Genomic DNA, 27,411 nt, shown 5'->3' on the forward strand with positions numbered 1-27,411 from the left:
GGCCTCTCACTGCTGTGGCCTCTCCCGTTGCGGAGCACAGGCTCCGGACGCGCAGGCTCAGCGGCCATGGCTCACGGGCCCAGCCGCTCCGCGGCATGTGGGATCCTCCCGGACCGGGGCACGAACCTACGTTCCCTAAATCGGCAGGCGGACTCTCAACCACTGCGCCACAAGGGAAGCCCGAGTGAGGCTATTCTTAATCCCTCTTCAACAACAGGGAAATTTAAGACACATATTGATCAACATCAACTGATAGACAACTGACTAGTGTCTTAAAATTTCTGTAACTACTGAGGAGTAGAAAATCCGCCAAATTCCCCACTCTGGGTTCCAGGGTTCTTTGTGCAACATGGGATCAGTAAAAGTGGTCTCAGGTCATTCAATCTGCAGTCCAGCTGTGAAGTCCTTAAGGACAAGGAACGTGTCTTCTTTTCTACACTCTCCCCTCCCCTAACACACCCTCACATCCTGCCTGGCAAAGAGAAGGCCCTTAGCAGATGTTTGTTGAACTGGAATTATCTGTAACCCAGGTCTCTTGACTTCTAGCCCAGGGCATTTCTGCTATCAAGACTTAATGAACTCCAGAACCCCAAGGTATAAATTGAGAACAGAGTTTAATTTGTTATATCATGGACAGATATTTGGGATTTTAAAGACTCAAATCATGCAAAGTACAGAGATAATTATCTCGAATGATGGACAAGTGACCATATATATGTGACCCACATATATATGGTCACTTGTTTTTCAACAAAGGCACCAATGCTGTTCAATGGGGAAAGGAAGCTTTTTTCAGTGAGTGGTACTAGAACAACTGGATGTTAATATGGAGTATAAAAAAAAGAAACTCTAGCCCCTACCTCACAGCATACATACAAGTTAATTTGAAATGAGTCATAGACTTAAATGCAGAAGCAAAAACGTTAAAACTTCTAGTGGATAACATAGAAGAATATCTTTGTAACCGTGGGGTGAGCAAAGACTTCTTAGGCCACAAATGTACAAACCTCAAAAAAAATTGACAAATTGGATCTCATCAAAACTCAGAAACGAATTTCTGTTCATCACAAGATAATATTAAGAAAGTAAAAAAGGCAAGTTACGGTGTGGGAGAAAATATTTGCCAAAGGACTAGTATCCAGAATGTACAAAGAACTCTTACAGCTCATTTATAACAAAACAAATCACCCAGTTAAAAAATGTGCACACACACAAAATCAACGATACGCCAATAAAAATGTAAAAACACGTGCGCAAGATTGAACAGGATTTCCGCAAAGATACCCAAGTGGCCAACGAGTTGCTCAATATTATTAGACATCAGGAAGCGTAAAATAAATTAAGAGAGGCATTACAGTGTATGTGTCAGAATGGCACGTATGTGAAGCGCTGGTGAGAGTGTGGAACATCTGGGGCTCTCATACGCTGCTGCTGGTAGTACAGAATGCTGGAATCCATTTGGAAAACTGGAATTTTCTAATAAATATCAACATATACTTACCCTACGACCCAACAATTCCACTCCTAAGCATTTATCCAAGAGAGACGGAAATATATGTTTAAGAAAGACTTGCCTAGGAATGTTCACTAGCAGGTTTATTAGTAAAAGCCCTAAACTGGAAACAATCCAAATGTCTCTCAACAGGAGATCAGGTAAACAAGTTATAGTATATTAATAACATGGAATACTATTTAGCAATGAAAAGTCGCTGATACAAACAACAACATAGAGGAGTCTCAGAAGCAGTATATTGAGTGAAAGAAGCCAGTCACAAAGACTTCATGTGGGATGATTCTATTTATATGAAGTTTGAGAGCAGCCAAAATGAATTTATGATGGTAAGTGTTAGAAACATGACTATCTCAGAGAGGGAGGGAAGATGTTATTGACCGGGCAGGGGCACATATAAACTCCAGTTGTCTGTTGTCAAGTAACAAACTCCCCCTAAACTAATGGCTTAAAGCAATGACTGGCTCATTCTATCCCACAGTTTTGTGGGTCAGGAAATCAGGCAGGGTTTGACGGAGAGATTCTTCTTTTCCGTGTGGCACTGATGTGTAGGCTGGCCTTGAGGGTCCCAGACAGATTCCTGGCATATCTGACACCTGCAGAGCTGGTTAAAAGGCGGGGCTCAGCTGAACTCTTAACTGGATCACCACGGTGACTTCAGGCAGTCAGTGACTTCAGGCAGTCAGACTTCTTACTTGGGCTTAGGGCATTGAGAATGGGTGTTCGGAGACTAAGGCAGAAGCTCCATGGCCTTTAACTGGTGTAGCCTTGGCAGTCACACAGTATCACTTCTGCTGGATTCCACATCAAGGCAATCACAAGCCTGCCCAGATTCAGAGAGAGCAACACGGATCCCACCTCTCAATGGCAGAAGTGTCAAAGGATTTGCAATCATGTTTTAAAACTGCCCTAGGAACTTTCTGGGGCTGATGGGAATCTTCTATAGTTTGATCTGGGTGGTATGGTGGTTACGAGTGTGTAGAAAATTATTGAGCCATATACTTGAGATCTGCCCACTTTATGTAAGTTACACTGCAATTTAAAATCTCTGCAGAGTGCTTTACATACAACACACTCATTATTTTCACAACAATCCCGTGAGTCAAAAATTATTATCTCATTTTACAGATATACTGTTTTACTTAGTAGCTTGGCCAATGCCAGACAGAATCAGAGTTCAAACCCAGGTTTATCTGATCCCAAAGTGTCTTGTCTATCCACTAATATCCTGTTACAGGGACAAAATGGTTCATTCATTCATTCATTTATTCTTCAGTTAACGTCTATTGAGAACCCGCTGTATGTTGGGTCCCAGGCTAAGAACTGGGGATAAAAAGGAGACTAGCATATATCCTTGCCTTCAACGGGCTCATGACCTAAAGGAGGAGACAGATCTGTATATAAATGTCAATCTGTAATGTGATCAGTATTATATCATATTGGATACATTTTCTGGACTCCCAAATCAGGATCTCATGAAATATTTGGTACCCATGGACAAAAAAGGATAGAATATTTGAAATCAGAACTTGTTCTAGAAAATATATGGTCACAGTAGACTAGCACATTTACAAATGTGCGAATGGGGCCCAGAAGAAGGAAGCCTGGAGGGAGAACAACTTTTTTAGAACACCACCGCTTTACTCTCCCAGAACTAGACCCTGACTGTTTATACTTAGTTACGTCTGTAATCTTTAAACTTTACATTTCAGAAATGCTCTTTATCCTGTTACATTCTTGCATGTAAATTTAATTTGCTTAGATGTTTTTCTCTTAAAAAACTTTTTTTTGGCTTTAGGGTTTGAATTTGATTGGATTTTTACCCCTTACTTTCTTACTCCTTCTGCTTTTTGTCATTTTAATCGCATTTGGGATGGATTTGGTCCAGACTTGAACTGTCACACCTTCCCCTTCTGTGACCACACAGGGCCATCTGCTCTGAGACCTCAGTCTTTGTGATTGCCATCCTGGGATCCATCTTTCATGCCTTTTTCTTGTTTGGCATTCCAGGCTGCCAGAGTTAGCTAGCTTTGACTAGCAGGTGTTGATGTGTTGATCTCTTGAAAACAATTTTTTCTTCCTTGTCAGCTCCCCGATGTATCTCCCCATTGTCACCAGCCACCCTGAGATATGGGGGCCTCAGCCAGAGATTATGGAGTGTCAGCTCTCTAGAAAGTGTCTGGGGCCCCATCAGTCAGCAGCGGGCTTGGAGGGCCTGCGGCATTGTGCTGGCCTGAGTTTACAGAGAGAGACCGCTGAGCAGCTGCTGGGGCTGGGACATACTCTGGGTTATTTCTTCTGGGAGTGGGTAGGGGGCTGATTTTCTAGTTTTTCTGGTCACTTGGATGGATTTACCTCATCTCTCTGCTGAGGCTCTCCTTGTACCTAAAAAAGATAACAGTGAGACAGCCAGTGAGGTGTGAGCAGACTGGCTCATCCGTGGACTGGCCCATGATACTGGCAGCCTGATCTTGCCTTTTCAACACATTTATTGAGTGCTTACTGAATGTTCTGACAAGCGCTTCAACAGCAATATTTCATTCAATTCTGATGATGACCCCGAGGAGGAAGATAAGCCTCGGAGAGATTAAATAACTCTTCACAGTCACATCGTGATTAAGTGTGTGGGTCAGAATTTGAACTCAGGATTGCCTGATTCCAGACAATGTAATCTGACCTCTTTGCTGTGCTCTCCTGACTCTCTGAGGATATAACAATTTAACCATCTGTTACCTATGTGCTAAATGTGGGGCTGGTAGCACGGGAATGAATGAGATAGAGTCCCTACTTTTGAGAAGTTCTCAGTTTAGTGAATGAGACACAGACTGGAACACAAATAATTCTAATCAGGGCATCAATAGGAGTTCAAGGAGTTGATGTGGAATCGGAAGGGCATGGACCTCTGTGTTTGGGGATGGAGTGAAACTGGGGATGCTTCCTAAAAGCAGATGGGGTGGAGGGGGAATGTCTGAGCAGGGTCTGAAGGGTACGGGACTTACTCCCTCACACCGCATGCAGAGACTCTGTCTTTATGGAGACAGAGAAAGCCGATAAGCCATCCTTAACCTCCAGGTTCTTTTCCTGTGCCCCTTCTCAGGGACTGATGCTAAAAATGTGACTCCTTGGAGCCTGTGAGTCACACCTGCTTCTGTTCCTGGCCCCCAAGACTCTGAAATCCCCTGCCCAAATGACCCGGAGACTTTCTGTTCTCCCAGGGGTGGCACAGCCATTGTGCACTTCCCTTGACCCCAGGGTGGCCAAGGAGAGGCTATATGTAGGGTCAGGGGGCTGTGGCCTGAGCTTGAAAGAGAAGCCCTGAGCGTCCACATGTGTCTGTGTAAGTCTCCTTGTTGTATGGGAAAGAACTGGGGAGGGAAGAGGAGAGAGGTGAGCCACTGACCAGAGTCCAGAGTCTGAGGGCCCAGATACTGATAGACACTTCTCAATTCAAACCTGGCTTTTGAGATCATTATGAAGGTTTTTTTTTTCTTAAATTTTGAGAGAATTTTACAAGACTTACAAAAATTGTACAGAGAGATCTTGTATATCTTTGACTCAGTTGTCCTGAATATTAATGTCTTACACAGCTGTAATACCATGAACAAGATAAATCAACATTGGACAATACTATTAACTAAATGACAGACTGAAAACTGGTAATTAATGCCTAAGCTAGAAAGTCCCTCATCTCTGAGGGGGTGACTGAGTCTTCCAAAGCTAGAACTGGCACCCTGGAGTTTGGGATTTCCAGGCACCCAAGGGGTGCATCTTGTCAGCATATTTACCATCCTGAAACCAGAGGCTTGGACATGAGGCTTGGAGGTTCACCCAGAGGACAGGCCTTAGCTCAGTGAAAACCTAATAAACTTCAGCTCTCTGATTCTACTATTTATGAACTGATGAGGGAGCAAGTAGTGTCTTCTAGGTCTGAGGTACGTTTCATGAGAAGCTCCCAGGGTCTAAGAATCAGGGCTCTATGAATATCAGATCCTGTTAGATTTTAGAGTATTAGATTATATTAGATAATGTGGGTGTTTGAAGAAGCCAAACACCCCATGCAGATGTACATACATGCAAGTTCTCATCTTGGTCTTCTTAATTCCCCTCTCTTCACTCTGCTTTCTACCTGCTGAAGAGTGGAGAGAATCAGGCTGGAGTCAGGAGGGCCTGGTACTTCAACAGGGCAAATAACTTCACCCCTGCACATCCTACCTACCCAAAGTCTTTAAGACTTTGTTCTCCCTTCTCTGTACGTGCCTTTTCCTTTGCTCGCCTTCCCTCAGCCCACATCCTTCTTATTTCCCTCAGTCCTTCACTCTCTCGTTTGTCTGCTTTGCTGGTACTTTCCCCTCCCCCTCCTCATTCTTCCTCCACGTTCGCCCTCGTTCCCTCTCCTCCCCACTCTCTCAATGCCCCCCATTGCTTTTTCTTGCTTCTCCTCTCTTTCTCTTCCTTATTCCCCCCGCATCCCATCCCCCCATCTAGGTACGATCTGTGCTACACAAGGTCCTCGATGGCCCACCAAATGCTTGCGGCAATTTTTTCAAGTGAGAAGGAAGAAGAGAAGGAATTAAATCATAGTATTGGCAGCTGGCAATCTGCTTCAATCGCAGAAAAATGTCCCCGGCTTCCTCAAATATTGAAACATTGATGAAGAACAGATTTTCCCTGGCTGTGTGAATTCCCTTCCGGCCGAGTTTGGCAGAGGGACTGACTTGCTTGTTATTATTATAGGCGTTTTGATGCATTCCCTGTTTAGCAAAGTTGGAATGCATTTCAACCAACCCCTGAACTGATGTAACACTATTTTTATTTGTAATGAGGGTGTATTAAAATATATATACATTTCCACTGATTTCTGGCTCTGGGGAGGGTGGGATCTGAGGACGTCCAGGCAGGAAGGCCTGGGTTTTTCCACCCTCTGTCCATGGGGAGAGTGCTGGAATTCAGGCATTCTCGCTTGTCCCCACCCCCTTGTTAGATTTCACTGATTTTAATAAACATTTTCCTGTCTTAGGTTTCCTCAGTGACATAGAATCAGATGTGTCAGTTGGATGGTGTCTTCCAGAGGTCACCTCTCTCTGCCCTGGACACATGGCCAATGGGCCCGAGCTGGGTAGGGACTGAGTGAGGGGTTAGGGAGGAGACAAAGAAAAGGAGAGTTAAACACATGGAGAAAATGTACAGATACAGATATGCAGTTATTTTACTGTGATCTGTCCTGCGCAGGGGGACACAGAGTGAGTGGGTGATGAGAGGAAGGGGCACAGAGGCCGGCCCGCTAGGCTGGTAGAAGGGGCTGTGAAGAGGGCAGGGATGGTTTGATAGCAAGGAGCACAGGGATGCTGGGAAGGGCAGTGGCGATGGCTACTCACAGGGAGCTTCTCTTTTTTGGAAAATCCTTTAGTGCCTTCCATCAGGGTAGCTCCATCCTTTTATCAGCAGGTAACTGCCCCACGCAAGCAGACCTGGATGCAAGCTCTTTGGAATTCCAGAGTTCGCTGGGATCTTAGGAAAGATGATCTAGTTCTGGGGTCTTAAGCTGGAGTTTCTGAGTTCTGAGAATGCCCTTAAATGAAAGAAATGACATCAGTGTTCATTTTTTTCTGGGGCGTGGGGAAAAGGTATAGCCTTCATCACTCCTGAAAGAGACTCTGATCCAGATATTCTCAAACCACTGGTCCAGTTCAGCCCCTAGACTGACCATCTGGAGGAACTGAGGACCAGCAAGGTGATGTGGCTTAACTAAGGCCTTGTGGAGAGTTATTGTAATTCTTTCCATTTACGGACAATGAAACAGGCCTGGGGAATTCTAGTGACTCAGACAGCCAGCAGCAGAGCCAGGCTTAGATTTGGTAGCCTGGCTCTCAGCCCAGCCTCCTTTTTGTTCATGCCCATCTTTCCTGCTGTGCCACTGCTGCCTCCTTAACCTCCCAATCCGTGTCAAGCAGCAGCAATGCCTGTCTGTCCCAGACTTCACTCCCAACCCCCAAGAATTGACAGAAATACCTGGAAAGGTATTTGAATGGAGCTGATGTTCACTGTGATGTTGTTTAAGGTCAGCATTCTAACACCCAGTATAGTGGTTCCAACCTCTTTGGTTTGGAGGAGGCTGACGGATGGAAACTCTAAGGCTTGACTTAACAGCGTGCGATGCAGCCCCGCTGATCTCCACTTACTGTCGTTAGTACTCATGCTCCGTTTGCTCCAAAACAAATTCACTTTAAAAATCAGGTGTGGGAGGATAACCTAAGGGTCAGAGGGCTTGGCAGCAATCCGGTTAAGCCTTTCAAGCTTTGTCAGTTTTCACCAGGGGCTCTGAACTCCAGGTCCTCCGAACCTTTTTCTGTTCTTTGAATACACCACGCTCTTCCATGACTTTGGTGCAAGCTGTTCCTTTAGCCTGAAACACCCTTCCTCTGGAAATGCCTTATGTTTTTGAGACTTGCCCCCAAAGTCACCCCCACTGTGAAGCTTTTTCTGACTCTCCTTGGCAGAGCTGGTTCTCCCTCTTTTCTCTTCCTGGGCCTGTTAGAGAGCTTGTCCTGGGTTTTGGTGGGTAATGGTGTAGGGATTTGATGTCCCAGCTAGACTGTGAGCTCCTGGAGGATGGGTACTGTATAGAACACTAAAGGGCAGTGACTCTCACTGGGGACCATTTTGTCCCCTACCCCCTGAGGGGGAGAGGTGTAGCGCTAGTGGCCTCTAGCAGGAAGATTTCAGAGATGTTGCTAAATATCCTACAACACCCAGGACAATAAATACTTTTTGGGCCCCAAATATCAATAGTACCACTGTTGAGGGATCTGCCATAGAGGGTCAGTAACCTGTGGTCAAATTCCTCCAACAGCTGACGCAAATGTGTGAAGGGTTAATGCAGTCTGGGAAGAGCATTAAATGTTTCCACGTCTGAGTGGACAGACAAGGGGTGTGGCCTTTGACAACAGACATTTTAAAGAAAGTTGCAAACACTTGGTTTGTGTCCTAAGAACTTTTTGTGACTCTGTCAGCCCTCAGAGAAGATGGCATTGAAGTTTCCTTCCAAATCTGGTATTCTAGAACTTAGCGCCCAGTAAATATTTCTTGAAAGGCAAGGATTAAGGCTGCTGGCTCTTTGGATGGGAGACCTAATTTAGGAAGATTACATCTTTATGAAACTCTTCTCATGCTCTCAAAGGAACTAAAGTTCTTTAAACGAGGATTTTTAAAATCCCATTTGAGGATTTATTGCAAGATAAGAGACAGACTACAAGTAGAATTTTAGGCATATTCTACCTAATCAGCCATATTCTTGAGTGTTTATCTTGGAACAAACACATGGATGAACCATCCTTAAATAGTCAGCATATAAACTAAGGAATTTTCTGTAGCTCCTCTGAAGCATGCTAGTCAGAAGGCTAAAGCAGAGACAGTACCCACATGAGGGTCCATTCAGGAGGAGCTGGAGCTGGGGTGCTGGGGTGGGGAGGGATGTGCAAGTTCATGGCAAGGAAGGGAAGTAGAAGGAAGGAGGTTAAAAAAACAAGGTTGTTTGGTGAATTGAAAAAGGCAAGGGACAGGAGAATGGTGTGTGTGTGCCATAAGGAGGCTGGCTTAACAACACAGTCTTGGATGAGTTGAGTCATTTGGAGAGGAGGTCCATAGCTATAGGAAAATGTTTCTATATCTCTAAGAGCAGTGGTTCCCAAACCTAGCCACTACCACAATCATCTGAGCCCCTTAAAAATATTCGGATTCCAAGGCCCCATCCCTGGAGGTTCTGATTCTATAGGTTTGGGGTAAGGTCCAAGAATCTTCAGTTCACAAGAGTTCCCCAGTGATTCTGATATTCATCCAGGTTTAGGTATCAGTGTCCCAGATTAGAAAAAACTGAGGAGGTGCTGATGGCTGTGGAGTGGCAAGGATACTGACCATTCAGTCAAAGAAATTGACTAGATTTGGAACTACACTAGGTGTTGGGAAAGGTGTAAGACACAGGGGTCTCTATCCTTAAGGGGCTTGTAAAGGGGTTCATAAAAGGCGGTAGGTGCAAATTCAAAGAGAATTGACTGTGTAAGTCATACACGAGGGCCTTGTAAGTGGCAAATAAGTGATTATAGTGGTTGGGATGGTCAGAACCTGTCAGGGGAGAGGTGAGGTAGATGTGAGCCTTTCTGGAATGATGGGTACGATTTCAGTGGGGAGGGACTCAACCAAAGGAGGAGGAGGCTATGGGGTAAAGGTGTGATGTATCCAGAGTTCGGACCAGGGCTTTGGTGTTGGAGTCAGGGAGGACGGGCACAGCTGGAAGTCTTTTGGGAAATGTAGTAGACGGATGCCAGGCATTGCTGGGGAACCTCTCGTCTCCTCCTTGTCTCAGGGCTGTGTTGTTATCTTTCTCAAAGAGGGACCTTCTCCAGACCAGGGCATGTGACTGCAACTCCCCAGAGACCTGGTGGGTACATCTGCCATTGAGGAAAGTCCTTGGACAGGAGAGTTTAGGAGTTCTGGAGGACACTGCTGATGTCCAGACTGCAGCCATTCCCTTCCTAGGGGAGTGATCACAAGTGTCCACAGTCTTTACAGCCCTGTCTACAAGCCTTTCTCTTTCCCTCAAAAAAAAAAAAAAAAAAAAGAACAAAAAACCAGATTGGATGATTTTGCTCTTGAAGAGTGGGCTTATAGAAAAAAGCTTGCATTTATTGAGCATTTATATACCAGATATATATCAAAAGAGCTTCAGTTACATTATCTTATTTAATCTTAATATAATCTCTTGAGATAGATACCGTATTAGCCAGTGTTCTCTAGAGAAAGAGAACCAATAAGGTCTCTCTCATCTATCTGTCTATCTATCTATCTATCTATCATGTAACAATAAAGATTTATTATAAGGAATTGGCTTATGCAATTATGGAGGCTGGCAAGTCTAAGATCTGCAAAGCTGGTGCCCCAGTTCAAGTCCCAAGGCCAGCAGGCTGCTATAGAATCAGAAAGAGTTGAAGTCCCAGTTCAAAGACCATCAGGCAGGAAACTTCTCTCTTATTTGCAGGATGGTCAGGCTTTTGTCCTACTCGGGCCTTCAACTGATTGGATGAGGCCCATCTACATAATGAAGGACATTCCGCTTTACTCAGTCTACTGGTTTAAATGTTAATCTCCTCTAAAAACGCTCTCACACAAACACCCAGAATAAAGTTTGCCCAAATACCTGGGCACCCTGTAGCCCAGCGAAGCTGACACATAGAGTTAAGCATCACAAGTACTAAGAGCGTCGGCATCCTTATTTTGTAGAAGAGGCAGGGAGGCATGGATGGGTGAAGTCTTGCGCACAACGTCACACAGCAGTAGTTTGCAGAGCAGGAGTTTGAGCTTATGTAGCCACTGCTTGACTTGCTTAAGCTTTGACCTTACTATCTCTCTCATGGAAGGGGGACTAGGTAACTACTCCTGGTGTGATTCCTCAGACCAAAGTGGACATCTCAGACCTCTGAAAGTCTCTACCATCACCTTGCTCGTTGCCTGGAGTTCTTCCCAAATGTGAAATCTTTTTCAGGTCACCATTAAACATTTTTCCTTGTCTATGCTTCTTTGTTTCCTGGGGGCAGAAGTGTGTGTGTCTTCCATCAGCTTGTCGATCAGCAAGCCTAATTCTGTCTGATTTATCTAGCAACTCTGCATCCTCATGGGCCAAGGGATGGAGAGCTGGATAAGTCACTTCTGCTGAAGCAACCTTGCTCTCCTGTCCCTGGGTGTCCCCGTGGGGGTATCCTGAACAGTCCAAGAGCAGCAAGGAGACAGTGGACTCCTGGAGAAAGTAACAGGTTTCTGAAAGGAACCGTGTTTCTTTAATATTTCCAGTGGTGGAAAACTCACCACCTCACCAAGTAACCCATTATCCTTTTAGGAACATAAAAGGAAATTTCTGCTTGAATTGAAATCTGCTTTCCCTTATTCTGGAGTAACAGAACGAATTACCTCTTTCTTACATGAACACTTTTCAAATATTTGAAAACAGGGATAATATCCCCATGAGACATTTATTCTCCAGGCTAAATGCTTCCAGTTCCTTCTAGCATTCTTTTTGTGATTCAGCTTATAGACCCTTTGTTGGCTTTGTCTTCCCTTGTCTATGGTGGATGCCCTTCTTAAAAAAATCCCAAGTGTTCTAGTTCTGCTCTGACCAATGCCTTTAGTAGAGCGGAAGTATCACTCCATTGTTGTGGACATTAGGTATGTATGAGTGTATCTAGGCTGCATTAACTTTTGTAATAACATTTATTATTTTATATTGAGACTGAAGTCAACTTACATTAGGTCTTACCATGTTATACTTCTACACTTGGTTTTTGGATTTGAAATTTAGAATTTTATATTAACTCTTATTAACGTATATCTTTGTTATATAACCCATATTTCAACCTGATTCTGCCATCTACATCTTGCTGCTGATTTGTGGCTAGGGGAGAAAATGGAGGGGCACTGAAGAGAAAGTCCTCTTAGTTGGCGCCTCTGTCCATTGTTGTTCTGAGGCTGGAGGAAGAACTTCAGGGCATCGGAGCTTCCTGGGGAGTGGGGGTCACAGTGAGGTTAGGGTCCAGGCAAATATGCTGACAGCGAGTCCCTACACTGGAAAAATAACACTGTGTTGTATTTTCCTTTTCCATTTTCACTTGTCCCAGGGATCTGAGAACAAGGAAGCCTCCAGGGATGGAGATCCGAATGGAAAGACCTTGTGCAAAGGATCCTATTGTTATTCAAAGCTTTCACATGGACCTCTTATGTTTCCTTGGGGGCTCAGTCTAACCTCTTTCAGAGTCTTGGTCCAGAAGCAATGGAAGATGCGGTCCTTGCCCTCAGGAAGAATCATATAATGGTTTGGACAAGAAGACTTGCATGTGTGAAACCACAGCAAACTGGCTAGGAATGAAGACAAATTTGTGCTAAGTGGCCTGGAGCTGACCACAGCCCACATAGGGGTCTATGGACAAGGAGGAGGTAAGAGGAGAATGAATCCACTAGGGAGTGTCCCAGAGGAAGTGGGAATGGAGCTGGGTCCAGAAGGGTGTGGAAGGGGAAGAAGGAAGGAACGACTTTACAAGGTAGGGAGGGGCATGAACAAAGTGGCTGGTGGTGACAGCAACTCTGCAGAGACCCAGAGAAGGAAAACAGACTGGTTCTTCCCTAGGCAATGGAAAAACTCACCAATGGGAAGTGTCCTGTGACAAAGACCTTTCAAAGACCCCGTCCTTGGATCTGGCCCTGTTCTGCCATTTCTCTTACCACCAGCCCAATCCAGGCTCTCTTCCTCTAATTTCCAGATTCTTCACCCTTTCTTTGCTGGTCTTCTTGCCTCTAATGTCCTAAACTCTTACTCAAGATACATATTAATTTCTTCCCAAACATTGGAGATGGGCAAGATACAAAGAGGCACATTAACGCTGTCCCAATTGCAAATATTCTGCCCCACTGTCCCTATTTGCTGATCTCCCCCGATAGAATTTGCATCTCAGTTTTTCACTTAGAATACACAATAATAATATTATTAACAACGGATAATAGCAGCTGACATCCAGAGGGAAATAGATACGCCAGGTTTTATATGTGCCGTGAGTTAAACACGACAATTATCAATAAGGTAGGTACTATTATCATCCGCATTTTATAGATGAGAAAATTGAGGTGCATAAAGGTTAAGTAAATTGCCCAAAGACATACAGAGAGTAAGTGACAGCACTGGGACAAGCCCAGGCCATCTGACTCCAGGTTCTGCCCTATTTATCGTATACCACTTCTTCATTCTAGAAAATACAGGTTTAGAGTGTTCCCCGAGAAGGAATGGAAAGAAAGGGAGTTTTTATTGACACCTAGTATGTGCCATTCCTTGTACTAAGGCACTGTCATCTCAATTAATCCTTACCCCACTTTGAAAGACAGATTATTACAAAAGAAGGAGATGGATGCAAAATGAAGTAGCTGGTGTGGGCACACAGCTGGTACAATGGGTAGTCAGATTTCAACTGAAGTCTGTTTTTCTCCTGGAATCCACGTGTTTCCATTGCAAATGTGAACTAGATCTCAAGCGGCTGGTATAAGAAGAGTGAAAATGAGCCACATGCCAGCAGAAAGAGCCTAAGAAAACTTTCCTCACCATGAAAAAGCACAGCATTTCAGTCCATGTGACACAGCCGGGCACAGCTGGAAGATAGCATTTAGGCAGTCTCTGTGGCCAATGTGCTGTTGATTCATGCATTTGAGAACAAAGAGTCTGGGCTGATCTTCAGTGTTTATGTGCCAAGAATCTGAGAGAGTAGCAGGCACGCAAGTACCAGCTACTGACTGCATCAAAAAGCATCTATCCCCTTTGTACAGTACAGCAAGGGACCGTCTACTCACAATGACCCCTTTAGCCTAAGCTACCATCCAGGTGGTAAATGCCACCTGCAGGGTCATCTTTGCATGACCTAAGGGAGAGAAACCCAATTTCCATGATTTTGGAAAATCTGGATGCTCTGTTCCCTTATCTTCTTCCCTTCAGGATGGGATAGAAATAGGCAGGGAAAGGAGAGAGAGAGAGAGAGAGAGAGAGAGGTGTTTCTCATTGGGACCCACAGCTTCTGAGGTTCTGGACCAGTATTTCTCTAACTGTCCTGTGTGTCAAAATCACCCAGAAGTGACGGCTAAACCTGAGATGTTAAATGAGATTGTTAAAATTCAATCTTGTTAAAACTGAGGCTGTGGGACCCACTCTCAGAGTTTCGGAATCAGTAGGGCTCAGGAAGAATTGCTAGGTCTCGAGCAGGGCTCACACGTTTGCATTTCTGCCCAGTCCTCAGGCGGTGTTGATGTTGCTGTTTCCGGGACCACACATGATCTCTCAGGCTGAACAGCCCCTTTCTCTCTTTCTTTAACCTCCACACTTGCCTTGAACATACCGGGTGCCTCAGTCAGGGGTCCTGGCAAGAGCCATCTTGGATGGTTCAAACATGACTCTGCTGAGGGGCTGCTTACAGGAGTGTGGGCAGGATATTAAAGGGGTGCGCAAGGGAAGTTGAGGCACCTGGAGACCCATAGCAGCAGGAGCGGTGACCACCTTAGGGCTGCAGAAACAAGGGAGGGGACAGTGTTTCCAGGGCTGGGTGAGGACTGTCTGGGGGCGCCGGGGCCGGAGGGTGGGGTGAGGGTGGTGGGATATGCCAGAAATGCAGCACGAGAAGAGACCTCTGCTTCTCTACTCTCCAGCTGCCTCCTGGAGTGTCCCAGTGGCTGAATCCTGCTGGGTGCCAGAAAGCAGTGGTTGAAGTCGTTTGCAGGGGTCCCAGGGCACGGAACAGAGCGGAGCGTAGACCTGGGGTGGGTGGAGGGCGAATGGAGAATGACCAACACACCAGGTGAGACCCTGCCCCTCTCCCTCATGACGCCCCATCTCTTCCACCTTTGGTTCTTCCAGGAGCTTACTAGGAGCCAGCTGACCCAAGAGAGCAGAGGGATGGCATCATGCCTGTAGTTATCCTCAGCCCTCACTCAGTAAATTGGGACTCTGGACTCTAGCTCAACTGTGCACAGGGACCTCAGGACTCCCAGAGAGGCTGTAAGCAGAGCTGTGTCTCCCTCCCAGCACTCCCCTTCCCAACAAACTCTCTCCCCCAATCTCAGACAGGATGGCAATATTTCCACTGGCCCGCTCCGGCTTGCATAGGGTCAGGGTGGACTGGAAAAACCCTCGCTGCTTCTGTAGCAGCCTTCATGGGGCTCTGATAGGAGAGATCACAGGAGCTGGGGGGACTGCGGGGGATGTCTGGCGGGCGGGGAGGGGGGCGGGCAGAGGGTTTCAAGTTATTTCCAAACCAAACTGTAGGGAACACACAGTGCTTGGCGTCGGCTCAGATAGAGCTCCCTTTCCATCTATGGAACAATGAAGATGACAACTCAATCCTCAGGAAAGAAAACAGAGAGGGGGAAAACAAGAGGAAGAGGAGAGCTGTTTACAGGCGAGAACTGCCAGGCCAAGGGCCATGTTGCTACTGGCCCTGGCTGGCCTGAGTTTGTGTCTCAATTTACCTTTCTGTGGCTGTCAGGATACTTTCCTGAGCCACGCAGCAAGATCTCTGTTTGATAACCCCTCCGTGGGAGCATGTTTAGGGAAACTGTGCTGGCTGGTAGTTTTATACCCTGACATGGCAGCGGGTGGGTGGCAGACAAGCTTGGAGGCTCTCATGCCCTCTGGAAGAGGAGGACTGGGCTTCTCTGGGGGCAGGGAGGGGGCTCTCGGGCGTCAGACTCCAGGAAGGCCTCCTGGGCAGAGTGGCCTGGTGAAGTGGTCTAGTCCCTCCCCAGGTGGATTAAAAGAGTCTCTTCTCAGCTGGTCCTTTTCTAGTCCCTTTTCTTCTTGAGATAAAAACAAAACAAAAGAAACTGAAGCCAGAGTCTGCCAAGGGCTCCTGAGCCTTGAAAAAGGGACCATTTATGGATTAGGAACAGAAAGCTCTGGCTGGAGACCGAGAAATGGGCTCACTGCAGTATGATGGATTCCCCTCCATGGTTCTTCATTTGCTTTTTTTTTTTTTTTTTTTAATATGGTTATTTATTTATTTATTTTTGGCTGTGTTGGGTCTTTGTTTCTGTGCGAGGGCTTTCTCTAGCTGCTGCAAGTGGGGGCCACTCTTCATCGCAGTGCGCAGGCCTCTCACTATCGCGGCCTCTTACTGCGGAGCACAGGCTCCAGACGCGCAGGCTCAGTAGTTGTGGCTCACGGGCCTAGTTGCTCCGCAGTGTGTGGGATCTTTCCAGACCAGGGCTCGAACCTGTGTCCCCTGCATCGGCAGGCGGATTCTCAACCACTGCGCCACGAGGGAAGCCCGGTTCTTCATTTTCTTATCGCTCTGGGTAGAGACCTTGGCCTCCCCCATCATACTCCATGAACCCTAACTCTATCCTCGAGTTCACCCCTTGCCCATTTTGAACCCAACACACAGAATCTTTGTTCTGTCTCCTTTGACTCAGGCGACACAGAAAGAGCTGGGAAGCAGACAAGCTTCTGCTGTGTATTTAAGAGCCCAGTGTATGTGGAAGGGAACAGAGGTCCTCTTTGGCTGGGTCCTGTGGAAGAGGAGATGCTGGGTTGGGAGGAAGCTGGGCAGCATGAGGGGGAGGCAGGGACAGACTTCGCTCCCAGATAGGGGTGAGTGCTGGGCCTTTCTCGGGGTTTCCTGTAACAGCCACTTCTACTACCCCCATGGCATCCCGGAGCTGGAGGAAACCTAAATGTGTCATCTGATCGTGGGAAAACTGGACGGCAGTTCAGGGATCCTGCAACTGGAGGGAACCTAAATGTGTCTTTTGATGGTGGGACCATTGGATGTAGTTCAGGGAACCCGGGGTTCAGTCCACCTTCTGCTACAGTCTAACCTGGGGGAGACTTTCCCTCCCTGAGCTGCTAACTTCCCAGGGGTGTCTGGCTAGATGAACTTGGAGATCCTGTCTGGCCTTGGCAGTCTGTGATTCTATAGCCTCTGTATGTTTCTCGTATTCAGAGACAGGGTTCACATTTGTGCTTTAAAGAGGAAAACAGAGAATTGAGAATCTACCACATTTGGGAAATACATCTTCCTGACATCACTTTGGTTATTACAGAGGCTGAGTCTGGGCCACTGCACACTATGATTTTTAGAGAAGCTCAACTGTTAGTGAGTTGGGGCCCTTTCCTGGCCCTTAAGCCTTGTGTGCTGTGGCTAACGTTTCTATCCAGACACCTCATCTCCTCCTGGCAGCTTCCACACCCATAGTCTCAGGCCCGGGTCTGACCCAGAGCTAGGGTTTCTAGCTCTAGCCTTTCAAGTTGGCCACAAGATGCTGTTTTCCCTTCTGTTCAGATCCAGGTCAAGTGCTCAGATCAGTATCGGGCCTAAAGGAATATGGGAGATGTGAGGGTGGGTCAAGGTTGGTAGCAGAGACTCAGAGCTGAGAGAGGGACCATGAAGGCCTGTTCTTGGAGTCTCACAGATCCAGGACCCAACCTCTGTGACCCAGGGCTACTCATTTCATTTCCCTAGCCTCAGTTTCCTCATCTGAGAAATGTGTATCCCCCTTAGATAATAAAATTACACACACCTTTGGGGATAGCTAGCAGGTGGACATGAAAACATTTATGTAAAGCGTTTCTCTCATGTCCTAGCTTAAGTTAAACATTCAGTTCATGAGTTTCATTTCCTTTTAAATTTCCTTTTAAATCTCTGGCAAGAAAGTGAGAGGAGAGAGAGCCATTCTGGAGAAAAGCAAGCCAACGCACGATTTGGAAATGGCTGTGACATACACAGGAAGATGACTCACAGGTGTGCAGACTGTGCCCTTCAGAAAAGAGAGCAGGTATGTCCATCACAGAAAGAAAATAATTTTGGGTAACCACAAACACATAGAGCCCAGGGAATGGGAGGCTGGTGGCAAAGATGACCATTTCTAAGGTGTTGTCTTTCAGCTGGTAGATTGTCAGTGCTGGATGGGCATCTTGGCATTCCTTCTCACACTCACCTCTTTCTCGCTTCTCTTCCCCACATCCAGGTCTTCTCTCTGCCTCTTTCCTCACCCCTCTTGGCCGCTTGGAGCCTGAGGAGCCCTTCAGTCCTCAGTAGAAGCAGGCTTTTCTTGTTCAGGTCCCTCAGAGTAAGCACTGATCACACCCAGACCTCTCCCTCACTAATAGAGAATTATTATACCAAAGGAATCTCTTCCCAGACAGGTCAGGAGGGAGAGTCAAGGGAGTGAGGGGCCCACCAATCGCATTCTGTACATTGAAGGATGCCCCGATAGCCTTTTATGAATCTCCATAGACTCCCATCATCAAGTAGCTGGAGGGATGGAGGCCAGACATCAAGAAGATTATTCTAATAATGAGAGTAAAAGTCCTAGATCAGCTGAGCAACACAATCTCACACTCCCTCCAACCCAATGCATTTTCCAAAAACCGAAAAGAGACTCCTTTTTAAGAGAATGGCCTACCAGGATCAGGGGGATGGAGGAAAGAAACCCTCAAGGCAATTTTTCCTTTAGGGCTCCACAGATCAGTTCAGACAGGGCTGGGTGTAGTGGGAGCCCAGGGAGCGGGCTGCTGGACCACTCAGGTGGGGATCCAGTCCCCTCCGAGCTCCATCCTCATGCTCCCGCAGCCCCCGTGTTTCTGGTCCTCTGCACACGTGGGCCCAGACCCAGATTCACAGCATGGGTGAATTCCTCCACCCGTGTTCTGCAGAGACCTGCCTTTGTTCTGGTGCCCACTCCTAGCTTCCTCTGAGAACAAAGAGGAAGTCCAGTTACAAATGTCCTCTTGCAAAGTAATTAAGCTCATGGCATGGGGGCCAGTGCTCCTCGGGGCTGGTCAGCAGGGGAGAGTTGGAGTCCACAATAGGTCTTCCCAGAGGGACCTGCAGGTTCTCACGTCCTTCCATCCCCTAGTGGAAGTGGCGCTCCCACACGTGGCTGTCCAAGTGGTGACGCTGTGGGCACAGGGGCCTCGGGATGTGTCCTGGGGCCTGCTGGCACCATGCACAGAGCCACGACCTCCTGGCTGCATTGGTCACTGGGATGCTACAGGCTCAGCCACACGTGGTCATGGAGGGTGCTTAAGGGAGGGCTTTGTTTACCCAAAACCTATGAATCAGCTCATAAAAGGGAAGGCTGTGTTGCCAAGGACATGTGCTGTGGGAGGAAGAAAAGAGAGGGATTGGTTAGGCTTTATGTAGTGGACTGGGGCCAAAAGTTCTCTTTCTTTACTGAAAGAAGCAACAGAGACTGCAATAAAAAGAATTTAAGTTAGAAGTGCGCGCTAGGATGTTTCAGCACCAGGAACAAACAAAGAGGAACAGGCTGGATTTCTTTCCTCTGGGTATTCTTCCGAAAGGAACAGGATATATATTTGAGAATCCTAGCTGGAGGCAGGGAAAGGAACCCCCTGGCTGTGCATGATAATTACCAGAAGTGACAGATCTGAGATGGCCCAGGGAGCAGGACCGTGGCAGCTTCTAGAATCTCTGTGATGAGTTAGGAGTATTTCAGAGATGATTTCTCCAGAGGGCACAACTTGATCCCACAGAGAGGTTAGCAGGGGGAAGGCTTTCGCCGACTAGGAGGAAGAACATTTTAACAACCAAAGCTGTCTAACTGTGGAAGGGACTGTTTTATTAAGGCAGTAAACTTCTGATTTTGGGGGGTATTTAAATCAAAGGTTCAAATCTGGAATCCTTTGGAGGGATTTCCTGCATTGGAAGGATGGAATCAATGCCCTTTCAGGTTCCCTTAAGTGCTCAGATATTCTGTTTCTTATTCTTCTAAATGTCTCTAAAAGTTAATGGACTTAGAGCTATAATTCCTTTTTGGTGGAAAGATGGCTCCATCAGGCCAGGGTCTGTTCATTAATTTATTTACTTGTCCTTGGAATGCCTAGGTACCAGGCCTGAAGATATAAAAATGAAAAAGACACGGCGACTCTGTATTTGGGGAGTTCATTGTATATTGGGAACGCAGACATGGAAACAGATTGATTGCAATTTTGCATGGCGAGGGCCAAACAAAAGCATCAAGAAAGAGCTGTGGATGAACAGAGGAGGGAATAAGAAGCAGCTCTCCCTGGGAGAATAGGGAAAGAAGTACCTTTTCAGCTGACAGCTCGGTCCCAATCCAATTCCATTCCAATCCAGTCCAGGTAGACTTACTCAATGTCTGCCACGTGTAAGGCAAAGAGATTGGACACAAAGAGGCATTCTCTAAAGAGCTATACAGAAGAAAGTTCGTCTTTGTGCCGTTGGAGTTGTGTGCCTTGGGATGGAGGATACACAGATGAACAAAGCCTGGTCTTTGAGGAGTTTCCAGTCTTCCAACAGCCCCCTTTTCCAGGATGTGTGTCCCTGATTCTGGTGTATAAGCTGGATCAGAGGGAGTAGGTGAATAGGTGACCACTTGGAAGAGGTGTCAGAGGGTAGTGTTAGGGAATTTGTTTCTGTGGCTCACCTGTCCTTTCTTGGGGTGGAGGTGATGTCTGATATGTGGCTGTCTAGGCAATGACATCATGGACACAGGGGACAAAACATACTCTGCTGGGTCCTCATATCTCCAGTTTGCAGCCCTGGGTGAGGTCCACTGAATGACAGCAGGAGGCAGGGACATGTTTTATGGTTTGCTTCTTGTCTGGGTGCGGCAAGAGGTAGGGAGGGCAAGGCTGCTGGGTGGAGGGAGACAGAGATCATCTCTTTTGCTCATTCTGTGGATTTATCGGGACCATTGAAGTGACTGAGGAACTGCAGGCAGCTCCAGGGCCCAGTCATGAGACAAAACACCACTGTGGTTTCTCAAAGAGGTAATTTAACCCAAAGAATTGTTAGGCTCAGTTGGGCTATTGAGGAGATGTCAGACCAAGAAAGTTGCCAAACGACGTCAGGTTGGCTTCTGAATTAACGTAATTCAGCGATTGAAACAAACACAAACTAAAAAATGTCTTGTCGCTTAAATATAATTCCTTCTAGCTCTCATAAGTCCAATATGGGTGTTTCTGATCACTGGGTGACTTTCTTCCAGGCAGTGAGTCAGGGATGCAAGTTCCTTCCATCTGGTTCTGTAACTTCAGCACTGGCTTCCAAGTTTGTACCCTCATCGTCGTCAAGTCAGCAGCAGAAGAAAGACCATGTGCCCACGTTCCATTGTCTAGGCCTCAGGTGGACACACCTAACTGCAAGCAAGCCTGGGGAATGCAGTCCAGTTCTGTGCCCAGGAAGAAGAGAAAAAGAGGAAATAAAGAGCCAATTTCAGCCACACGTTCAGCAGGTCCTAGATAGGTTAGCCTTTCCGCAGTCCTCTCCTGTGAACACTGACTGAACTTAGCTGACTCCACAGGCGTGTGCAAGGAAATCGAACCGGAGAAGGTGGGAAAGATAGAGGGAAGAAATGCCCTAAGAAATCATAGTTTGTTTTTCACTTAAGTCAAACAAAGCCTTGTGTTCCCATGGAGGTTTTGTTTTCAAGAAGGAAAAACAACAACAAAATTCAAAGGGTATGTATGTTGTTAATGTGTTTCTCCCATTTTTGCTTGTCTTTTGACTTGGTTGATGGTGTCTTTGGCAACAAATGTTTTATATTTTAATATTGTAAAGTTTATTAATTTTTGTTATGTATTTCCTCTTCCCTACTCCAAAGTCATAAACACATTCTCCCATATTTTCTTCCAATACTTTCATGTGCAGATTGTTAAGGTTTTTAAATCCATCTGGACTTCATTTTTGTGAATGACATGGCATAGAAATCTGATTCCATTGATTTATTTTTAACCAGATGACTAGCTAATTGCCTATCCTTTTCCAGTTATTTGAAATGATGCTTTTATCATATCTTAATTCCTTTATATACATGATGTATTAGTTTCCTATTGCTGTTGTAACAAATTACACAGATTTAGTGGCTTAAAGCAACACAAATTTATTATCTTACAGTTCTAGAGATCAGAGTCTGCAGTGGTTTCATGGGGCTAAAATCAAGGTGCTGGCAGGGCTGCATTTCTGGGGAGGCTTTACTGGAGAACCTGTTTCCTTGCTCTTTCTAGCTGCCCACATCCCTTGGTTCATGGCCCCCTTCTATTTTAGAGTCAGCAATAGCCAGTAGAGTCTTTCTCCTGCTGCATCACTCTGAAGTTGACTCTCATGATCCCCTCTTTCACTTAGAAGGACGCTTGTGGTTATACTGGGCCTAACTAGATAATCCAGGATAGTCTCCTCACCTCATTCAAGGTCAGATAATTAATTCCATCTTCAGCTTTAATTCCCCGCTGCCACTGCCGTGTGTTATGAGCTAATTCCTGTCTCCCCATAATTTATATGTTGGAGCACTAACCCCCAGTATCTCAGAATGTGACTGTATCTGGAGAAAGTGACTTTACAGAGATAATTAACATTAAATGAAGTCATATGAGTGGACCTTAATACGATCTGACTGGTGTCTTTTTAAGAAGAGGAAATTTGGACATACAAAGAGACACCGGGGATGCATGAGTACAGAGGAAAAGACAAAGTGAAGAGGCAGTAATAGGTCGGTCACCTGCAAACCAAGGAGAAAGGCCTCAGAGGAAACCAACTCTGCTGGCACCTTGATCTTTCAGCCTCCAGAACCGTGAGAAGGTAAATTTCTGTTGTTTAAGCCACCCAGTCTAGGGTGTTTTGTCATGGCAGCCCTAGCAAACTAATATACTACCTAATATAACACATTCACAGGCTCCAGGGATTAAGACATGGGTAGGGGCTTCTTTGGGAGGGCACACATTAGTTGATTTGTAGTTGTTCTGTTGCATTGACCTATTCATTTATTCCTGAACCGATACCACATTTTAAACATTTCTAGGGTGTTATAATTATTTTACTCGATGGGGAGGATTTCCTTTTGCGTTCTTCTCTGTCTTCCTTTTACCCAATATTGTACTGATCACTCTTACGCAATTGTTCCATATCGATTTTAGAATCATCAAGTTTCCTGAAGATTGTGATTGCGGTAAATGTACAGATTAATCTGGGGCCCTTGACATCTTTACATGAACACAGTATTTTTCCATTTAACCAGATCTTCTCTGCACCTTTCTTCATAATGTGCTTTCACATTTCCTGGTCGTAGGTCTTTCAGAGCTGCTTTATAATTGTCACTGATACTGGAAGTAAGTCGAGTCTCCCTCCTCTACAGAAGGAAAACAGGCCCCGGGGAGGGAAAGGACTTATCTGGGAGCAGGCTCTGGTGGAACACAGGCCTCTGATTCCTAACCCTCATGCTCTGTGCTTGGCCACTTAGAGCCTCTAGGCCAGCTTCCATTAGATTCAGGATGCAGTGTTCTGTTTTAGGCCAACGCTCATGCATCTACTAGAACAGTGCTGGACCAGCCCGGGAACAGGCTTTCTTCGAGCTTGGGGTAGTTGAGGGGTCATGTAAGGGTCTCTCCTGTTTCACAGATGGAAACATCACAGGGTAGTGGTTGGGTGAGAAGTCTGAGAAGGAAACAAGGGAGCCTCTGTAGAATCACTTACTTCTTCACCTTGGCCTATTAAGCAACTCTCATCAGTGAAGGAGTGTATATTCATAAAAAGCAACACCGAATAGAGCTCTTGTTCACAATTCACAGGAATAAAAATCCAACTCCTGCTCAGTGGGGAGCAGTAAGGAGGCCCCAAAGCTCTTCATTAGAATGACTAAAAAGATTAAGAATGGTAAAAGAGACACATTAGGTTAATTTGACCATGGAAGAGAATGTGTACTATGGTCCAGAGATACCGAAGTTCAGGGAATGCAGAGGGGGGTGAAGAAAGACTGTGCCTCTCTCAGGTTGCTCACACCACCTCCCTACACGGCCCCAGCTTCAGGAGCAGCAGCGGGGTGAGCTTGACCTTGCTCATCTACCGGTACACCCTGGGGCCCCTTTCAGGAGCTGCTCCGTTTGGAACTCCCAGCCTTAGGCAGAGGTCATGATCCATTAGCTACACTCAAGGGTACTGCGTTTGCAAATACGATACTTTGGGGGATTTTCCAAATATCTTTCAGCAGCTGTATTTTCTAATGTCTAATGATGGCTAATGTCTAAGAAATTGAGGAATACTGCTTATTTCCAAGCAAAGAGTCCTCTCACCGTTGGGACCTCTCCCATTGCAGAGCACAGGCTCCGGACGCGCAGGCTCAGCGGCCATGGCTCACGGGCCCAGCCGCTCCGCGGCATGTGGGATCTTCCCAGACCGGGGCACGATCCCATGTCCCCTGCATCGGCAGGCGGACTCTCAACCACTGCGCCACCAGGGAAGCCCTGAAGGCCTCAATTTTATAAACCAGGCAGTGGAGGCTTGAGAGTAAGTTACTTGAGTCAACATGGTTTATTACTCTTAGAAGTCTTAGGGTCTAAGGCTCCAGGATAGTTCACCTTTTAGGGGGTGGTTCTTCCCCTGGCTGGTAAGATAGATTACAAGCCATAAAAACTATAGAGACCAAGACGTCAATAGTGGTAAATGTGTGTGCGTGTGGGAAGGGGATATGCAGGAAAGGGGGATAAGGTTCTTCATTTTTCCCAGAGGCAGAAGACTGCTGCTCCCTCATGGGCACAGAGGAAATATTCTAACAGGAAATTGAGTATTAGATCCACTTGTCCTTTCATCCATCCATTCATTTGTCCATCTATCCATGCATCTATACATACATCCAATATATTCATGCATGCACGGCATGAATAGTGTTTGAATGGTATGGAGTTGTAAAGTGCCTTGCTGAGAAATTTGGACTTAAGCCTAGAGTCAGTGAGGAGCCACTGCAGATTCCTGGATGAGGGAGTGGCTAGATGTGGGAAGGGATTCAAGGAGAGTGAGGCAGCATAAAGAGAGATCTAAGGGGCAAAGGCTAGATGCAGTGCATTCACAGGTCTCACAGGTGAGCTTGAATTCATCTCTTTTCTGGTTGAGGTCTGGAGCCAGGTTCTGGTCTTGGCTGAAAAGGGGTCAGACAAAAATGAGAAAGATGGGGCTTCCCTGGTGGCGCAGTGGCTGCGAGTCCGCCTGCCGATGCAGGGGACACGGGTTCATGCCCCGGTCTGGGAAGATCCCACGTGCCGCGGAGCGGCTGGGCCCGTGAGCCATGGCCACTGAGTCTGTGCGTCCGGAGCCTGTGCTCTGCAAAGGGCGAGTGGCCACAACAGTGAAAGGCCCAAGTACAGCAAAAAAAAAAAAAAAAAGAGAAGGATGTAAAACTTGGCTAGAAGCCTGAGAGAACGAGATATATGATGTGATGTGTTCAGTGGACTTGTCTGGAAAATAATCAGTTCAACAAATATTTGCTGGGTACTCTCAATTTTCCCTGTCATTTTCTTCCACCCTCCAGCCCAAAGGGCCCTGTGCTTTCTGGCAGGACTATTAAGGAAGGAAAGACTGGGTCTGGGTCTTGGGGCTGTATATTTTGCACATTTCTGGCCGCTCCAGCAAATTCAGCAATCTGGCATATGGAATGGGTTTTGGAGTTGAGGAGGGTACATTGTATATGAAGAGACAGGAGACAGAGCAAATAGGGGTTTGTTGGTGAACAAAAACCAAGGGTAACGTTAGGGGCAGTGGGAAAAGGGGCCCTCCTCTTCCATCTTTAACTAAACAGTTGCCTGCACAAGTGTCTGTGTTGGGGGCCCTGCAGAGTACATTGTCAGGATGCTTGCCTTCCAAAGGATTACGGCAAGGGGAAGGGGAAGGAGCAAGAGATTTAGAGTCACACAGATCTGTTTACCAGCTGTGTGACCTGGGCCCTGCTTGCCTCAAGCTCTCTGAGCCTCAGTTTCTTCAACTGAAAAATGAGGATCATAATATCACCTGACTCATGGGATTCTTTCGAGGACTAAACACAATAATGTATGTGAGAATGACTTTTTAGAATGTCAATCACAATTTAAAGATTAAATATGAATAATAACGAGAAGTTTCCAATGTAATTGCTGTTGTCTTAAAATGCAAGCACGTTAACCCCCTTCCAAAATCTTCTGTGGTGCTAACATCCGGGGGGCAAACATCCAGGAGGGAAAAGACCATTTGGGACCCTCAGTATTTATAAGTAAAGGCTGCGTTCTCAGCCATAAGGTGACTCATGGGTGTATGGATGAAGCACCCTGCCTTTTTTTGGAATGTACACAGACCTTTATTTTCACATTTCATGACCTTCTATTGGTTTTTAAAATATGATTTATTGTGCCATTATATCTAGCTGACCTTCTCATGTTTTTTGTTTGTTTGGTGTGTGTGTGTGTATTTTGCTTTGTTTTGTTTTGTGAATCAAATCTAGCAAATAAAACATTACTTCCAAATGATTGGAGTTAGAGGAAGAGGGGGAGGAAACATGGCCCCAAGTTGAACCTAAGGAGATTAGAGACAGAACTCCATAGATTTCTGGAAACGCGGCCACCTTCCACTTTATCCTTGTCTAGAAGGAAAGCCTTGCAGCTTGTTGGTTTCTGGTACTGGCCTTCTTCTTCTCTGCCCTGGGGAGAACCTGCCACTTGCTGATATCCATCCAGAGCCGCAGGATGGGGCTGCCACCAAGGCCAGGGCTGGGAGCGAGTCACTTTGTCCAGAGACAGGGAACACTGGGTGGGTGGAGGGTCAGCTGGGAGAGGCAATTTTCCTGGCACCAGGTCCTTCTCCTGGGGGAATGAGGATGTGAAAATTTTCTGTTTAGTTTTAGTTGTTCCTGTTCAGCAACTGGTAACCTCCCCCTCTGTTGAAGGCATGGATTCAGTTAAAGCTGGGGCTTTGGGCCTGTTAAATTGTTAAAATGCAAAATGATAACCCCCTTTGCTGGTTAAGAATATTTATTTCGAGTCCTAAATCAATTTCAGCCCCTCTCTCTCTTTCTCTCACCACTTGTCTCCTCCTCCCCTTTGGAACTTGGGAAAATCCAATTTCCTTCCTGCCTTAATCTCTCTCCAGCGTTTGCACTGGCTCTGCTCTGCCCGCACCTGCTCCTTCCAGCTGTGAGATTCCTTTTGGTAAAATACTTTGTGTCCTGCCAAGTTGTCGATGGACAAGACCCCCATGGCCACTTCCTGGATCCCTTAATGAACATAGTTGTTCGGTCCCACCGGGTCCCCAGGAGCTCCTTGCTTCAATCTGTTAGCCAGTGGTGGTTTCCACATTTAGAATGAGACCCCTGCCCTGGGCCCTCAAGCGCCTGCTCTTGACTGAGGACAGAATTTGAAATCTAGCACTCCCCATGCTGGTACTAAGTGCTTTGAGCTTTACAGGCCCTACTCCTGTATCACAGGAATGTCAGGCTAAGCAGAGAGACTCCAGATCTGCCGTCTCCCCAGCCTTGGGGCTAAACTATCATTATTAATGACAGCAATCACCACCCAGAACTCTGGCCCTAAATAATAAGTGTCTTTCAGCAGTCAC

General features: G+C 46.3%; 1 pseudogene; it reads right to left on the minus strand.

The window, feature by feature from the left end:
- Nucleotides 1-27,053, minus strand: part of LOC112411827 (potassium-transporting ATPase alpha chain 2 pseudogene) — a 44,755-nt pseudogene extending 17,702 nt beyond the window's left edge.
- Nucleotides 27,054-27,411: the final 358 nt, after the last annotated feature.

Source organism: Neophocaena asiaeorientalis, unplaced genomic scaffold (assembly GCF_003031525.2).
Source record: "Neophocaena asiaeorientalis asiaeorientalis breed wild unplaced genomic scaffold, Neophocaena_asiaeorientalis_V1.1 scaffold86, whole genome shotgun sequence".
Classification (NCBI taxonomy): domain Eukaryota; kingdom Metazoa; phylum Chordata; class Mammalia; order Artiodactyla; family Phocoenidae; genus Neophocaena; species Neophocaena asiaeorientalis.